The following is a 13,839-nucleotide window of genomic DNA, read 5'->3' as shown; positions in this document are numbered from 1 at the left end:
ATTGATTATTTTTCCTCCCTCTCTGGTTTACCAGTTGAGGTTGTAGATCGGATGAGTACTCATTAGCTAACTAGCCACCTCCCTCATTGATTTCGATTAATGGGGTGAGTTTGCCTTGTCGTGGTATACAACACGGCATGTTTGGAAATTTTGTGTCATGGCCTAAGTTGTGTTATTTATTGGTAACACTATGTTTATTAAATTGTTTGATCAATGTTGTGTTATATTAAGCTTTGAAAATTATGATTTGTTATAAATGTGATATGAAAAATTGAGAAATGCGATTATGAGATTTTTGAATTATAAATTATTCATAAATGTTTTATATTATGCATTTTATACTTTATTGTGCACCACTGAGTATTTTTATACTCAGCGATAGCTTTAACTTGTTGTTGCAGATAGAGACAAGGAAAAAGCAGTAGAGTGAGCTACTGATTTTTGGGACTACGCGAAGGCTTTTGTATGGGTATTTAGTTATACCCTCGTAGTTTATTTTGATGTAAATAGTTTAATGTCATATGTATTAATGTAAAGTTGAGCAGTTGTATAGTAAATTGTAAAAATTTTATTTTGGATTTTCTTTTTGTAAATTAAGATCTGTATTTGTAAATTAACTACTATATGTAATGTGAATGAATTTGTGAAGTATTTTGAGATGACAAAATTTTGGTTGAGTTGTGAAATTGAATTAAACTGTGTTGACTTGAGTTGATTTGGGTTGGGAGTTGTGAAATTAATTATTTGGAAGTGTTTTTCATAGGTTTTGAAGAACTGTTTTTCCCAAATATAGATGGTACTCTGTTGAAATTTTTATAAAATTTGCGAAAAAATAAAATGAGACAAAAATCTTAACAAGTTTTCAAACTCTAATTAAATGTTTTGATACCTATTAGAAAATGCTCACCACTTATAAAAGTAAGAAAATTGTTTTAAAATCCATTGGAGGGTACTTAATGAGTTATCGGTAGGTGAAGTTTGGTAGTTCATTAGGTATTCTACGGGATCATGTTATGCCTTAGAGGGGTAAGGTGTGACATGTTTAGTGGTATCAGAGTATGGTTTTGCAATGAATTTTGACTATGTATGGGAATATTTCTTTGATAAGTACAATTGCTCAAGTGTCTTTAATTGATACATATGACATATTTACATCATGAATATGCTCTAACGGATGTTAACCTCCTTGTGTTTGATCTCAGGAAGTAGAAATTTTTGGGAAACGGAATGGAAGAGGGAGATCATTTCGTGGAGCAATCTGTCGAGGCTGAGGTCCAAGGGGAAGCCCCAGCACTCCAAAACGTGAGTGGGTCAGCCACTCCAGCTCCTACTCCAGCACCGCAGTTTCCTGCTCAATTTGCACAGCAGATAGCTGTATTTTTCTAACAAATGGCGGGAAATGTGCCACCTCAAGCTCAGATGCAAGCACCTGCAGCACAACCATAGCCCTCGGCTCGATAATATGAAAAATTAATAAAATTTATGCCCACCGAGTTTAAGGGTACTATGGATCCACTAGAGGCAGAATAGTGGTTAGAGAGAATGGAACGGGTTTTTAGAAAGCTGCAGTGTGTAGAAGAGTTCGAATATTCTGTATCACTTCTGCAAGGGGATGCATATAAGTTGTGAAAGACCATCCCCCACAGCCTGGTAGAGCCACCAGTCCTCACATGGGTAGACTTTTTGAGAGAATTTCGGTAAAAGTGGGTCCCCGATACTTATGTAGACATGAAGTTGTAAGAGTTTTTAAGTTTGAAGCAAGGGGATAGAACTATAGCAGAGTATGAGCGGGATTTCTCTCGACTAAGCCACTATGCCGGAAGCTTGGTCACCAACTCCAGAGACCAGTGTAAGAGGTTTGAGGCTGGGTTGAGGCCTAGCTTGAGAATACAAATGGTGGGTTTCTGACACCAGAATTTTTTTGAATTGATTTCACAAGCCCTGGAACTGGAAAGGATAGAATCAGAAGGGACAGTGAGAAAGAGTACATAGGAGAAAGAGAAAACAGAAAAAGCTATTGGTCAAACTGCAGAAAGTAGTTCGGGGAAGAGAAAACATTTTAGAGGATCTAGCTCACGCGAATCGAGTAGAGGTAGATTTTCTAGACAAAAACCACCCCAATCCGATCAGCAAACTCAACATACAAGCAGAAATACGCTGTCGGATCAACTTTGTGAAACTTGTGGTAAACCACATAGTGAAGTGTGTTATAGAGCTATATGAGCATGTTTTAATTGTGGAGGGACTGGTCGTTTTGCTAAGGATTGTGTAAGTCCACACCATTATGGATCATTTACCATGTTAGAAGGATCAGCCCAAGTTTCTACCCCGAAGAGTTCACCAGCAGTTGGTAGAGGTAAAGGCACAGGTAGGGGTAGTACACCTGGAAGTCAGAGTACTGTGAATCAACCAGGACAAGGTGATGCTCCAGTGAGAGTATACACTATGCGACAGAGGGAAGAGAATAATTGTCTTTAATTGATATATATGACATATTTACATCATGAATATGCTCTAACGGAGGTCAACCTCCTTGTGTTTAATCTCAGGAAGTAGAAATTTTTGGGAAATGGAATGGAAGAGGGAGATCATTCCATGGAGCAATCTATCGAGGCTGAGGTCCAAGGGGAAGCCCCAGCACTCCAGAACGTGAATGGGTCAGCCACTCCAGCTCCTACTCTAGCACCGCAGTTTCCTGCTCAATTTGCATAGCAGATGGCTGTGTTTTTCCAACAAATGGCGAGAAATGTGCCACCTCAAGCTCAGATGCAAGCACTTACAGCACAACCACAGCCCTCAGCTCAACAATATGAAAAATTAATGAAATTTAGGGCCACCGAGTTTAAGGGTACTATGGATCCACTGGAGGCAGAACAGTGGTTAGAGAGAATGGAACGGGTTTTCAGAAAGCTGCAGTGTGTAGAAGAGTTGAAGTTCGAATATTCAGTATCACTTCTACAAGGGGATGCATATGAGTGGTGGAAGACCATCCCTCACAGCCTGGTAGAGCCACCAGTCCTCACATGGGCAGACTTTTTGAGAGAATTTCAGCAAAAGTGGGTCCCCGATACTTATGTAGACATGAAGTTGTAAGAGTTTTTAAGTTTGAAGCAAGGGGACAGAACTGTAACAGAGTATGAGCGGGATTTCTCTCGACTAATCCACTATGCCGAAAGCTTGGTCATTACCCCCAGAGACCAGTGTAAGAGGTTTGAGGCTGGGTTGAGGCCTAGCTTGAGAATGCAAGTGGTGGGGTTCCGACACTAGAATTTTTCTGAATTGATTTCATAAGCCCTGGAACTGGAAAGGATAGAATCAGAAGGGGCAGTGAAAAAGAGTATAGAAGAGAAAGAGAAAACAGAAAAAGCTACTGGTCAAACTGTAGAAAGTATTTCGGGGAAGAGAAAACATTTTGGAGCATCTAGCTCACGCGAATTGAGTAGAGATAGATCTTCTGAACAAAAACCACCCCAATCCGATCAGCAAACTCAACAGACATGCAGAAATACGCTGTCGGATCGACTTTGTGAAACTTGTGGTAAACTACATAGTGGAGTATGTTATAGAGCTATAGGAGCATGTTTTAATTGTGGAGGGACTGGTCATTTTGCTAAGGATTGTGTAAGTCCACGCCATTATGGATCATTTACCACATTAGAAGGATCAGCCCAAGTTTCTACCTCGAAGAGTTCACCAGCAGTTGGTAGAGGTAAAGGCAGAGGTAGGGGTAGTACACTTGGAAGTCAGAGAACTGTGAATCAACCAGGACAAGGTGATGCTCCAGTGAGAGTATACACTATGTGACAGAGGGACGAGGATGAGACTTCTGACATGGTTGCTGGTATTTTCTCGATTCTTAACTAAGGTATGTCTATGTGTAAAAAAAAAATAATAAATAAAAAAAAATTTTGATATGTTAGTGACTAGTCTTTTTAAAATTAATTTTGGAAGAGTTTGTCAGTGAAAAATATTTGCTAGCATATAAGAATTTGTAAAGCTAATTAGTAAGCCTAATTAGGTATGGCAAGAGAACCTAAAAGTAAGTTATAGTAATATAGCTACCTCAGATGCAGGTAAAGGTATTACTGCTGATAGATGTCAGTGGGTACCATAATCAAAATAAGTTTAAGATATTAGTGGATTTGAAAGAAATAAGATATAGGAAAGTTTGATCTATTAGGATGTGTCGTAGTAACTATGCAATATTCTTGATGTTTGTGCTGTAAGCTGCAGATTACGGTACTGACTTGGGATTTATTGTGTAGAGCTATGTACTACCCAATAGTACACAAGGATAAGAATAGTTGCAAACAGCATCTGTTTTGGTATAGTTATGATAAGATAAAGTTTTCTTATTGGAAAGGAGTTTGAAAATCCTAGCCTGGAATTTAAAACTCTAATGTTAGAATATTGAAAGGTTATAGTTCAGTACAAGAGAAAGTAATGACTACACATCAGTGCAAAATAAGCTATAGAATATCGACAGAAAAAAAAAAAGAGAAGACTACAAAGGAAAATAATTGCTAAAACAACAGTAAGAAAAGACTAAAATATTCTAAACTAAACTGAAGGTTACATCAAATGATTAAGAGATTTGATAAAAAAAGAGTAAAACTAAGTTCTCACCCATAGGATCATACGAGGTCCTAGAAAAAGTAGATGTACTAGCACACAGATTTGCTTACCTTTAAAATTGAAATGAATTTGAATCTAACTTATGACAGAAGTTCATAAGAAACTGGGCACACGAGGTGAGCAATCGATGAGTAAATAGCGTTGGTTAAAGTGCTACGGACCATTATTCCGATTATGAAGCTATGTAGAAATGTGAGAAAAACATGAGAAAACAACATGTATGACTATTTGAGGATAGATAGTGGACACAATTTCGAGGACAAAATTTATTTTAATGGGGGGAGAATTGTAACACCCCTATTTGCATAGTCTGATATATTTTATGTTTCGGTGATTGGTGTCGGTCTGAACAATTAAGAGAATTAGAACCACGTCTAAGACAATTAGATAAGCTCTGAATACAAATAATTAGTAATTGTCAATTAGTTAAGCATAAATAAGAAAAACGGAATAGAAAGAAGTTAAATGAGCCGAGAGTCACAGCGATGGGTGACTTTCGCGAGAATGACTGCGAGGTCGATTTAAACTCAAATTTCAAACAGTAAAATGTGACGCCGTGGTCCTTAGGACTGTTGTGAACACAGTGAAAAAGAGAAAATCACAAAAAAGAATTGTTAAGTAGTCTAATAATTAGGTCAGGAATCCGGAAGAAATAATGAATTATTTACAAACCGGGTCGAATCGGCGAGGGGCAATTTGGTCAATTGACCCTTAAAGCTGACTCCTGACCTAACTATCAAATAAAATCAGAGAAAAGAAAATTTCGAAATCGGGAATTAAATTAAAGAACTAATGGAAAAATAAATAGAAAAAAAAAAGAAAAAGGAAAAGTGAAAAGTGATGACATCATGCATGATGCAATAAACATTATAATTAAAAATTTAATTTTGGATAAATGTGGTCTTCCTAAAGGATTAAAAACATAAAAGAAAAAGAAAAAAAAAAACAAAAAAGTCCATCTTCTTCAAAATTGCCGTGAGCTCTCTCATCTCTCCCTCTCAAATCCTCCATTGAAGCTCATTTTTGAGCTTGAAGAACACCAAATCCTACCATAAAAAATTTATCTACCATGATTAAACTTTGTTTGGGCAACTAGAAAAGAAGATTCAAGGAGAAAGAAAGAAGGAAATTTGAAGGAAGGAAGATTGGAATTCTACACTAAGGTTAGTGATCCAAACTTGAAACTTTTGGTTTATTTCTTGTGTTTTTAGCTTAATGAACTTAGAAATTAACATAAAATGAAATGAAAACAAGTGTTGGAGGACTATATGGAATTTTTGCTAGCTAGGGTTTGAGATGAGAATGCATGAGTTTGATTGAATTAAATGTGTTAGGAAGCTTAATTGAGTGATGGAGTGATGTTAGTATGCTTAGAATTAATTAAATGTAACAATTAGTGTAGTTAGGGTTTTGGCACCTAGAGTTTGGAAGACAAAAATGTGAGAATTTGTTAAAGGATGTGTTTGACCTTTTTTGAGGTAAAAAATGGTCATTTTTGACCAATTGGGGTATGTTGGAAGTGTTAGAATTGAGTGGAGATTCGGATTGGATGTGGGCAGTATGCAGGCAGCATGACCAAGGTCCATTTTAGGGACCAAAACTGAAAATTTACAAGCCCAATTGGTGTGAGGCCAATTGGGAATAAAACTAGACACAAAATGACACATTTTTCATTTAGGAATCATGCCCAAAAAGTGACTAAAACCTAGTGAACAATTGACCAAATCCGGATTAGGCAATCTGACCTATACAAAAATAACCTTCATTTGGCCATAACTTGGGCTATGAAGGTCTAAATGATATGAGATTTTACCTGTGGAAAGCTGAGATATAGACCTAAAACTTTCATGCAGAACACAACCCGAAATTAGGCTCTTAACCAAGTCATTTAGCCACCAAAATTGGTGACCTAAAACTACCACAACCCAGAAATTTGCCCAGAAATCTGGGTAAGTCCAATCCGGCAGCCATGATTCAAATGGCTATAACTTGAGCTACGGAACTCCAAATGGAGTGATTCAAAAAGGGAAATAAAGTTAAGACAATAAGAAACAATTTCTATGAAGAAAACTTGGCCAAATTCTAACAGAAACATGACCAATGGAACAGTAAAAAATAGGATATTAAAATTGAAAATTTGCAATTTTGCCTAAAAGACTTAAGTTTTGAGAAAATGACCAAAACCAACAAGTTAGGTGACCAAAATGTGGTATGTGGGTATAATTGGATTTTCCATACCTATTAAGCATAAGAAAGTCAATATTTTGACTTGAATAATATCGTGAATAGTAACTCCGAAATGAAAATTTCCAAAAACATTAGTTTAAGCATATTTGGGCTAAAATTAAGTATTTATGAATTAATTATTAGATTTATTGTGAGATAAGACACTGAAATACTATAAATTATGTGTTTCAGCTGAAAGAGACCTGAAAAAGGATAGGACAAACTGAGTCAAAGCCTAGAGGCGACTCACATCAGGTTTGTGCACAATAAACCTTATTTGAGCATTTTGTCATTGAAAAATTGATTTGGTATGATTTATGAAATTTTGGTGTTAATCATGAATTGTGTTGTCACTTTGTGAATGAAACTATGACTTTGGAAATTTATCGAATTTCTCATGAATTATTTGAATAAAATGTTTGAAATAGATTTTTGATTCATACTTAGCATGACAGTGCCTTATTATTCCTCCTCCATTTATGGGGGTGAGATCGATTATTTTCCCTCCCTCTTTGGTTTACCAGTTGAGGTCGTAGATCGGATGAGTACTCATTGGCTAGCTAGCCACCTCCCTCATTGATTTTGATTAGTGAGGTGAGTTTGCCTTATCGTGGTGTATAACACGGCATGTTTGGAAATTTTGTGTCATGGCCTAAGTTGTGTTATTTATTGGCAACACTATGTTTATTAAATTGTTTGATCAATGTTGTGTTATATTAAGCTTTGAAAATTATGATTTATTATAAATTTGATTTGAAAAATTAAGAAATGCGATTATGAGATTTTTGAATTATAAATTGTTCATAAATGTTTTATATTATGCATTTTATACTTTATTATGCACCAATGAGTATTTTTATACTCAGCAATAGCTTTAACTTGCTGTCACAGATAGAGACAAAGAAAAAGCAGTAGAGTGAGCTACTGATTTTTGGGACTAAGCGGAGGCTTTTGTATGGGTATTTAGTTATACCCTCGTAGTTTATTTTGATGTAAATAGTTTAATGTCATATGTATTAATGTAAAGTTGAGCAGTTGTACAGTAAATTGTAATAATGTTATTTTGGATTTTCTTTTTGTAAATTAAGATCTGTATTTGTAAATTAACTACTATATGTAATGTGAATGAATTTGTGAAGTATTTTGAGATGACAAAATTTTGGTTGAGTTGTGGAATTGAATTAAACTGTGTTGACTTGAGTTGATTTGGGTTGGGGGTTGTAAAATTAATTATTTGGAAGTGTTTTTCATAGGTTTTGAAGAACTATTTTTCCCAAATATAGATGGTACTCAGTCGAAATTTTTATAAAATTTACGAAAAAATAAAATGAGACAAAAATATTAAGTAGTTTTCAAACTCTAATTAAATGTTTTGATACCTATTAGAAAATGCTCACCACTTATAAAAGTAAGAAAATTGTTTTAAAATCCCTTGTAGGGTACTTAATGAGTTATGTCACACCCTACTCCCCTGTAAGATGTAACATGATCCCGTAGTACACCTAATGAATTACCGTACTTCGCCTACCGATAATCCATTAAATATACTACAAGGGATTTTAAAACAATTTTCATGAAATTTAAGTCATCAATTAAAATATGGCGTTATAAAATTTTTTTCAAAATTTCGGCAAAGTGCCAGTTGTATTTTGAGAAAACAGTTCTTCAAAACCTGCAAAGAACACACTCCCAATATGTTTTCTCAAATACAACTTCAATAACTTCATTTGAACCCATAATTCAAATCTCAATAATCAAATCAATCTCCTCATAAAAGAAACATTTCATTGATTACAAGACTCAAAATTAATATTACAAAACTATTCAGATAAATGAAATCCCAAATTTACATTTACAATAATTTACATTTAATTACATACCAAAATATTTATAAGAGTTTTTATACAACTGCTCAAATAATTTATATACATATTATTACATGCATACATCAAAACCTATGTACATGGGTATACCTATGATATACCTGGAGCTGACCTGAATGTGTCTTCAAAGAAACTTACTCACTGCTCTATGCTCTTCTTACCTGCGACAGCATACAAAGCTATCGCTGAGTGGTGAACTCAGTGGTGCACAACTATAATTTAAAACATAGTACAATATACATTGACAAAATTTACAGCAAATAATTTGAAAATCTGAATAATCATCAAATTCCAAAACTCAAAATATTCATTGCCAATAATGTAAATCATTTGTATAAAATGACTTTGATCACGAAATTTAATTTATCAAATCATAACTAACCATTTAAGGTAATTCCAACAAAATCAATTATACATAAATCATAATTGAAATCACAATTCTTTACTATTCAAAAAACATTCTCAGATCTCAAAACCATTCTCAGATCTCAAAACCATGTCAGATCTCAAAAATCATTCTTTATCTCACTAACTATGCAAGACTAATCCGAAAGGGCCATGTTCGAAGTGATTCTAACTCCCTATGGTCGGGGAGGTCGAATCAGATTCTAACTCCCTATGGTCGAGGAGGTCGAATCATCGTGCACAGTACACACCACAATAATGAATCTTCCGCAAGGGCCATAACGATAAAAAACTTAGATCTAACCTCAAATCAGAGGAAAATCTAAGCCTGTGCACGTACCATGATAATCAAAACACAACTAGCTCCATTGTCTTCTTAACAAATGAGAGAGATGGGTAATAACCTAGTCAAGCATCTATAGTGAGATATAAAACAATATCACAATCCTTTTAGTGAGCATAAATCACAATATAATTCGATTCAAATTCAATTCCAATATCCAATAATTTTTATGCTCATCACAATTCAAATAATAAATTTGTATTTTTCCATGAAAATTACCATCACAATTCAAAACATGTTCTATCACAATTTTCTAAAACATAATTTATTCAATCCATAACAATGCTTAATACTTGTGGAAATACCATTTCACAAAGCTAAATTCATACATACTATAACAATTTCAGTAATCATTGAATTAAATCCAATGCTTGTTAAACATAATACATAAGAAAAATATGTCATTTAATCATATGAAATATTCAAAACAAAATCAGTTAAAAACTAGTTGTGCACAAACCTCTGATAACTGTCTCTTGGCTCTGACTCAGTATTTCCTTCCCCTTCCCTGAGTCTTTGCTAACTGAAACACACAATTTGAAGTGTTTCAGTACTCATTTAAACTGTCTCTAACGATAATGCTTGATAATTAATTCACTGAATTCTATTATTTCCTTAGTCAACCTAAGATGTCGACCCTCGATGCATTCTAGGTGAATTAGGTTTTAATATTACCAATATGTCACATTCAATAGTCTTTTAGGGTTGGTACATGTTACCCAATTCATTTCCATGTATATTGCATTTTCTTGCAATTCGCTGGATTCTGGGATACTAGTTTGACCTAGCCGGATGACCTAGTTCCCTTGGTTTTCGATTTTCGATCAAAACTACAAACTTGTAGATCTATGTCTTATTGCACGCAGGGCAAAATTTCAAATTATTCTGAGTTTACTAGACCAAGTTATGGTCATTTTACTATTGCTGGTCAGAATGTACCAAAATTGGTTACTTTAAGTTATTTTAGGTCAATTTTGGTTTGGCCAGTTTTTGGACCCGAACTTATGCAAGATTTGTTACTTGCTTATGGTCATTTCTGGGCTTTGGTGTCTTCATAAGACTTGTATATATATGTCTTAACTATTCATGGTTAAAATTTCAGGTGAATTGGACCTGTTTTGAGTGATTTATGGCCAAAATACTAACTGCTGCCCAAATGGTCAATTTTCAGGGCCTTAAATGCACTAATCCGGATTTTGTCACTTTTCAAGTTACCTTACAAGCAGAATTTTGGTAAGCTTCCTTCATGAAAGTTGGCACATTTTGTGCCTAGTTTCACCTCCAATTGGTCTCATACCAATTGGAGCCACACACTTAAGGTTCTAGGCCCATAACATAAACTGCCCTATTGCATTTTATTCATTACTCATCAAAGGACACTTTTAACATTTACCAAACTAAACATTCATGCCAATTCTGGTTTGTACCATAACCTAAACACAATTCACAAAATATTGTTGGTCATTTTGGTAGCTTATAATCACACTCAATATGTACCATAATGTACAGAATTTTTCAAGCTCAAATTATAACAATTCAATCACCTAACCTAGCTCATTTACATGTCCAATCTCACACCACCATACATATACACAAGCTGCCATAATAAGTACCACAATTCAACATTAATATTCCATAAACCAAACATGAAATAACATTTTTATGGTTCACCAAATCAAGCTGCCGATTCATATATCACACTCCATTAATTTCCAAGCTTCCAAATTCAAGTACACATTTACATATACTTAATATACATCACCCAAATAAATTTCTACACACATAAACATTAAATCAACCCTTTAATCTACCATTTACAAGCAAGAATAAACTGTCCTCAAGGAGTTTCCATGGCTGCCAAAAATAAACATCTCCCTTAGAACATCAAACTCTAAAATTCTTTCCACAATTCAGGTACCCATAACCTCCTCACAAACTTTAATGAAGCAATAACCAAAAACACATACTTACCACTTTGGAAACTCTTTAAAACTTCACCAAAACTTGATCTTCTTGCTTCCTACATGCTGCCCATGATGTGTAGAACAAGTTTAATGAAGATACGTGCATGGAATCATGGCTTGATCATGGACCATTGGAGCTCTTGCATGGACGGCAAATGGAGGAATTTGGAGAATTTGGAATTCGGCCATGGATATGTGATTTGAAGGAAATGGAGTTGTGAGTGGATAAAATCTGTTCCCAAGCCCTTTTATACCCCCACTTTCAATTAGTTTAATAGTTAAAATATTCAAATTTTCATAATTACAATTATTCCTCCCACATTTCCTTAATTACATTTTATATTTAATTTCTTATTTCAATGAAATTTCAATATTTAGTACTAGTAATTTTTAATGGATATTTAGGTCAAAAGCCAACTCGGGGTGTCAAATGACCACAATGCCTCTGTTCGAGTTGCATTCCCGACTTTTCGGTAATACCGAGTTTTGTCCATTTTTTTATTTCTCACTTTTCTTTGTACTAATTAATTAATTTTTATTTGATATTTCTAATGGTATTTATACTTCAATAGGTGTCTATTTAAGTCCTAAAAAATATTTTTAAAGGTTCCCCACGGTCCAGGGCTAGTCAACGGTCCACGCCGTGATTTCCCGGTGCGGTCACCCATCGCTAGGGTTCTCGGCTCGCTTAACTTGGTTATATTTCTTTGCTATTATCTTTCCTTTGTTTTTCTTGTATTTTCTTTTCTTGTATTTCATTATTTTATGTCTCCTCATTAATATGTAAGTGTAGTTCTAGGCATTTTAGCTGTCCGGACAACACTGGTCATCGGAATAGTAGAACACACTACCGAACTTAGGGGTGTTACAAGTTATCGGTAGGTGAAGTTCGGTAGTTCATTAGATATTCTACGGGATCATGTTATACCTTACAAAGGGGTAAGGTGTGACATGCAGTGTATAATTCCTTTAGGAATTTAGCATACCTGGGGACTTATTTGATTGCATCAAGTAAAGGTATATTAACCTCTACCTTTCTGAAAGTCTCTAAAATCTCTTTCTCTTGTTCTTCTCTCTTAGTCTTGGCCACCCTGCTAGGGAATGGAGGGAGAACAGAATTATTAACCTTATTCAGTTCAAGTTCAATATTTACCTAAACTTCAGGAACTTCAGACTCCTTTGCTCCTTGCTTCTTCTTTTTCATTGACTCATGTGGAGTCTGATTATCAACTTCTTTCACACTCCGCAACACTATAGTACTTGCATTTTCTTTGGGATTCATAACTGTTTGTGATGGAAGCTTTTTAGAACCTTGAGCTTCAAGCTTACTCACAGATGAAGCTAACTGACCAATCTGCTTCTCTATGTTTTGAATGCTATTTTTGGTCTCCTGTTGAAATTGTTGTGTATTGCTAGCCAAAGCCTTAACAACTTCATCGAGTGACATACCTTGATTTGAGGGAGGTTGAGGTGGTTGAGTCACTTGTGGTCTCTGTTGCTGATATTGGTTTTATACTGGTTGATTCCCATAACTTAAATTGTGATGATCTCGCCATCTCGGATTATAAGTATTAGAAAAGGGGTTATACCTGTGTTGTGAATATCCATAATTTCCTACTGCATTAGCATGTTGCATTGATTTATCCTCTTGTAATGTAGGACACATGTCAGTAGCATGACCCGAACCTGAACAAATTCCACATACCTTAACTATTTGCATGTTCCCTACAGCCAATTGCCTCACCCAAGAAGTTAAATCAGAAATCTGTTTCTCAAGGTTAGATGTACTTACCTCATTAACCTTCTTAGGTGTGTGATCCATTCTCATTCCAAACTGCTGAGAGTTTTCTGCCATGTTAGCAATCAGCCTCCTTGCATCTTCTGGTGTCTTGTTAACCAAAGCTCCTCCACTAGCAGCATCTATCATACTGTGGTCCATTGGTATAAGTCCCTCATAGAAATACTAAATTAAAAGCTGCTCACTTATTTGATGATGGGGACAACTTGCACACAGCTTCTTAAATCGCTCCCAATACTCATACAAACTCTCTCCATTGTATTGCCAGATGCCACAAATTTCTTTTCTTATGTTAGTAGCATGGGAAGCAGGAAAATACTTCTCCAAAAATATCCGCTTCATTTCATTCCATGAGTTAACAGATCCAGAAGGAAGGTAATATAACCAATCCTTAGTTGTGCCTTCCAGTGAGAAAGGGAAAGCTCGAAGCTTAATCTGGTCCTCTGAAACACCTTGAGGTTTTATGCTGGAACACTCAACATGAAATTCCTTTAAATGCTTACGTGGATCCTCACCTCAAAGACCATGAAACTTAGGCAACAAATGGATTAGTCCAGACTTTAACTGAAAAGCAACATTTAAAGC

General features: G+C 35.2%; 1 non-coding gene across 1 annotated transcript; it reads left to right on the top strand.

The window, feature by feature from the left end:
• Positions 1-13,441: 13,441 nt before the first annotated feature.
• On the top strand, positions 13,442-13,548 carry LOC131174176 (small nucleolar RNA R71). The gene has a single exon (XR_009144425.1). It is a non-coding gene; the product is annotated as a small nucleolar RNA R71 (small nucleolar RNA).
• The last annotated feature ends 291 nt before the right edge of the window (positions 13,549-13,839 follow it).

Source organism: Hevea brasiliensis, chromosome 15, assembly GCF_030052815.1.
Source record: "Hevea brasiliensis isolate MT/VB/25A 57/8 chromosome 15, ASM3005281v1, whole genome shotgun sequence".
In the NCBI taxonomy this organism is placed as follows: domain Eukaryota; kingdom Viridiplantae; phylum Streptophyta; class Magnoliopsida; order Malpighiales; family Euphorbiaceae; genus Hevea; species Hevea brasiliensis.
This window is presented reverse-complemented; position numbering and strand designations above follow the sequence as displayed.